At 31.9% G+C, this 5539-nt stretch overlaps 1 protein-coding gene across 1 annotated transcript in view; it reads right to left on the bottom strand.

The window, feature by feature from the left end:
- Positions 1-5539, bottom strand: part of LOC106463008 (THO complex subunit 2-like) — a 160632-nt gene that overhangs the window by 53699 nt on the left and 101394 nt on the right. The gene's annotated exons all lie outside the window — the stretch shown is intronic.

The following is a 5539-nucleotide window of genomic DNA, read 5'->3' as shown; positions in this document are numbered from 1 at the left end:
CTACTTATATATATATATATATATATATATATATATTAAACTTTGTGAAACTGATAAAAAATTTTAATGCTGTTGGGCAGTATTTCATCTTCACATAATATTGTATCATAAAAAAGTCAAACCAGGATTCATTCACAGATAGTATTAGCTTCCAGCCATTTTGATGAATCTCCTAAAAATGTCTAATGTTCCAAAGGACGCATTTGTTATGATTCTCCACTGAAAGATTATATTGTAGGTTATATATAATTAAGCTACATTTAAGGACACAAGATACTGTTTGAAAATATAAAAACGTCTGAAATAGCTGTATGTTGCAGTGTACAAAATATGTAGCACAGTAAATCTTTGAATAGAATTAATATTAACTTCTGATAACTGTGAGCTACCTACTTAGAATGAAATAAAAAATCAATCTAGTAATGAGTATAGCCAGTTAAATACACTTTTCTTACATTCATATTTATAAATATCAGAACGCAGTTTCCTCAGTTTGGTACCCTTGCTATTAATGATATTTTTGACCATAAAACAAACAACATCTCATGAAGTTTGGCAAGTTTCAGGTTAGACCTAAATACATATATTAAGATAAAAATGCAAAAAATCTCTATAATAAAAGTATTATAATAAAAAATTAAACTAAAAATAGCAAAATTAAATTTATTGAACATACCAGCTAATACTGTCAATGAACATAACAAAAATAGAATAGTGTATACCTTACTTATTGGGCACACAAACACTAGCTGTTGGCATGAAATACTGTTGTAGATCTAATGTTTGCTAAACAATATAACACCAGTATAACACACATAAGTTAAACTTTCCACAACCCTCCCTTAAAAATGTTTTATAAACTATGAAAACCCATTAAAGTATCTGACAGTGTAACTTTACAGGACTGTGGCATCTGAGATGAATTACTCTAAAAGTACCTGTAGTCATTGTTGTTAATGAAGGTACATTAGAAATTGAAGAAAAAAAACACTATTATAAGATAAGTTTCTGTGGCTATCCAAAACTTTTGGTCCATTTAGACCATCCTATTCATAAAAAACTAAAGAGACAGTCCTTCTAATTCAAATATTTATCAGCTTTCCCTCAAATTATCTTAAATCAACTGCATCTACCACATCTGAAGGCAACTATTCTAAAGATAAACCACTCTGTTAGAAAAATAAAGCTGTTTTAGCTGAAGATGATTGTCACCACACCAAAATTTATGTGTGTCCTGTAGTCTTACTATTCTCACCATTAACTATGAAAAAAGATGAGGCATAATACTTATCAATTCCCTTAACTATTTTAAACACCATAATAAAATCCCCTTTATCTCTACTTTTTCAAGAGAAAAAAGTAGAGAGATCTTGTATGACAACCTTACCATCCCAGGTACCATCCTAGTAGCCCTCCTCTGAACTCTTTCCAACAATTCAATGCCCTTTCTAAGGTAGGAAGCCTAAGATTGAACATAGTTCTCCTAATGTCGCCTAACTAATGACCTATACAATGATATTATAATGTATTTATTCAATATTGGTGTAGATACAACCTAAACATCCTATTTGCTTTGCTATTAGCAATAGCACATTGCTTGGATGGCTTAAGAGACTGATCAATCAGAACACCAAGATAATTTTCTTCCACTTAAATGTTAAGGTTATTCCCATCAAAATTATACTAATAATTCAAATTGTAATATTACACATGAAATACCTGGTATTTATTATAATTAAAGCCCATCTACCATTTATTCACCAAATTCACTAAATAATCCAAATCCTTTTGTAAAGCAGCCTCCTCCTCCTTACAAACAGCAACACCAAAAATTTAAATAAACTATTGACCTTTCCTTCATTTATGTCACTGATGTAAATCGAAAAGAGCAAAGGTCTCAACAGTGAACCCTGAGGTATCCCCACTTATAACATTAATCCAGTTTGACTGAACTCCATTTATAACAACCCACTGCTTTCTTCCATCTAGTCAATTTTCTATTTAATGAGATAACCCATTCCTTACACCTATAGAGATAACTTTTATAACAAGCCTTATATGTGGTACCTTGTCAAATGCTTTCTGAAAATACAGATATACCAAATTCACACCAGTACTCTCATCTACATAAGGAGTACCCTCTTCATATAATGTACAAAGATTAGCATATTTTATTAGACTTTTTCCACCACTAATAAGCCTATAATTAATGGAACAATTTTATCACCTCCCTTAAAAATGAGGAGTAACACCAGTCAACTTCCAGGCTACTGGCACCTGCCTTCTATTCCAGGATTTTAAAAAAAAAGTAAAAAGTGGCACACATATCCAATCCTTAACATCTTTCAAACCTTTGGGTAAATGTTTTCTGGCTCAGAAGCTATACCATTCTTTAAACTTCCAAATTCTTTCTTAATAAACTCAGAATTAATATAATAATAATTTTGTTCAACCTTGTATCTATCTAGCAACTGTTCAAGATGAGGAATATTACTTAAATCTTCATTAGTAAAACTGAAGAAAAAGTAGAATATAATAATGCAGCCATCTCATAATCATAAGATATTACCCTTCCTATACTGTATTATCCTTCAAAGGTCCTACTCCTATTCTAACATTTTGCTTACCATTATGTATTTGAAGAAATCCTTACTATTAGTTTTCATTTTCAACCAACAACCTATTTTCATATACTTTTGCTTGATTTACTAATTATCTATTGGATCAACTCTTTTGATCTTCTATAATCCTCCAAGTCTCCCATCACTGCAGTCAATTTAAGCTGCTTATATTTATAAAGCTTTAATTTTAGCCTTTGTACCCTTTGTGAGCAAACTTGGTTTTTTACTTGAAACTACTCACTTTTCTATATGGAACATGCCTATCTTGAATATTTAAAAAAATTTTTTTTTTAAATTTCAATATTTTATCAGGATATCTAATTAAATCATTTACCCAATACACAGCAGATAATTGTCTCATCTTTTCAAAATTAGCTTCTTTGAAATTTGGAACCTAAATGTCATTATTCCTTATCCCTATATGCAGCAAAATATCAAGCTAACAGAATTAAGTTATTATGGCCCTTTTTCTGAATGACTTTATTAAGGCCTTGTACTTAACAATACGTTTCTTTGACATATCTTTCCCTACATCATTACCCTCTTTGTACACCACAAAGACTGCATCACTGCTCACATCCTTTACTTTATCACTTGCTATGTAAGATATATCCTCCACCTCTGTACCTGGACAGCATAATTTAACTCTTTTTCTCCCCATTTACCCCACAAACTAGCCCATCAATGCAACATACTACAGAATCTCACATAACAATAACCTCGTGTCTTTCATTTTCATCCCTATCTATACTTTTTGCTATTTTTCCCTTCACAAGTTTATCTTTTGCACAAGCTAAAGTTGAAATCTGTTACTTTATAAGAACTGCTCATTATAGTTTATCCTTACCTTATCTTCTCACTAAAGTAATTAAGTTTATTTTTAAAATATGAAATGGCAAATAACTAGTTTCTAAAACTGTATTCATGTAATAATAGAACTTATTTAGCCTGTTTTATAACTTACCAATAACTGAATAAGCATAAAATATAGCTAAAGTCACAAAGCCAAAATGTAGATTAAACAGCATTAACCTGTAAATAAATGCAATGCCAAATCCTATATTAACCAGTGCTTATATAATTAATTACCAACCTCAATACCACAGCTATTATATACACATTTCTAGCTAGATGCAACTAAAGGCTAATTTAAACAGTAATTTAAACTTTTAAGTTAAACAAATTCTCCTTCTTACTTAGCTAACACTAGTAACAACTCTTTATTTCAATCTAATATTTAATATCTTTATTATTCTATAACCCAGTACTCGGAATAGTAGTAGTAACCTAAAAACTACAGAAAAAATGTCTCACCATCTAGTATTACATGTGATGTTTTTGGTCTAGAGCTCATTTTATTTATCACATTATGTTCCAGTGCTTGATAAAAGCAGTTCAAATTACTAATGAATACAAACTTAACAATTTTAGCTTATAAATAATTGCAAAATGCGATGACTTAAAATTATGGTATATATATATATATATTAAATGCCATGACTTCAAGTAATTATTGCTTTGTGTTGAACATAGCAAGTTTGGTGATCAAATCATTTCATCTTTGGGTTGTGTTTTATAAAATAAACTTGTCAAATATGCTGTACACTGATATAGCCAACAGATAACATTTAAATGTCTAGGGAATACTCTATTTACAAAAACAGAGTAAGGTTTTTCGAAATTTCCTGTTTAAATTTTCTGGGCCACTGAACATGTAACATACAAACATGAACAATTTTGAACCTAAATATACAAAAACTTTAAAGTATGGTACCCGAAACATAGTTTGTTATTACTGAATGATAGATCTTATCAATATGAAATGTAGAGCAACTTTACATACTGTTACGCCTCCAGTCGTTAGTTAACTTTCTGTAAAAATTCTTTCCAAAGAAACTTTACGGATACAAGTCCTTTCTTAAATAAAATTGATTTATTCTTTCTGAATACAACTTTGCAATATACTTAATTTCCATAATCACGCTATAACAAACTATATAATTCACAACGAACGTCTCACATGCTCGACTCAACAATACGTCTCTCTGTCCGCAGTTCAATTACACATTACCTTGTTGCCGTCACGTCTTGACCATCTTATATATAAAAGAATAACGAATTCTAGTAACCTCCCGAGGATTCATGAAGCTTCGAGAATATGACGTGTTACTAGCATCACATGACCTCTGCTGTCGTAACACTGCCCTTTCCTTAGTATTGTTCGTCCCGAACAATAGCCACTTACATTAAACCAATAAACAATTAACAATAACTTAATTAAATGTACAGAATTTACAAACACAAAATCAAAATTCAACAAAGTCTCTTAATTTTACGGGACGTATCTTCTTCTGTACTGGTCTCCATCTCATTGGCTTCTGCTTCAAGTGGAGTTCATCTGCTTCATCAGGAAACATCCTATCGTTGGTAACAGTCACATCAGTGGTAGTAACTTCATCAAGGGCTTCACTGTTTCCCCTCTCAAAACCGGGTAGTGGCTTTTCCAGGTGACACGTTTTCAGCGGCGTCTTTAGTTCCGTTGTTCACTACGTCCCAACTGAAATGTCCTGGACCGTGAGAACGCCAAAGCCTGTTGGCATGCACCACCTTTGGCTTACTTTGCCAACCACATTTTATCCGGAAAGTCACGTCTGAGAGACGATCCACTATGTCATATGGGCCTTCCCATGGAGAAGACAACTTAGAAGACTTCCCTTTGGTCTTCCTGGGATTATACAACCACACCTTGTCTCCTGGTACAAGCTGACTTCAGTAGATCTCTTATCATAACATAGGTCCATGGAATCAGCAGACGTTTTTAAGTTTGAAAACACTTGATGATGAATATCATCCATCCTTTCAGATAACATTTTCATAAACTCTGGCACATATTCAGGCAACTCTTTGTAAGTTGGGTG

This window comes from Limulus polyphemus, unplaced genomic scaffold (genome assembly GCF_000517525.1).
Source record: "Limulus polyphemus unplaced genomic scaffold, Limulus_polyphemus-2.1.2 Scaffold1300, whole genome shotgun sequence".
NCBI classification, from domain to species: domain Eukaryota; kingdom Metazoa; phylum Arthropoda; class Merostomata; order Xiphosura; family Limulidae; genus Limulus; species Limulus polyphemus.
This window is presented reverse-complemented; position numbering and strand designations above follow the sequence as displayed.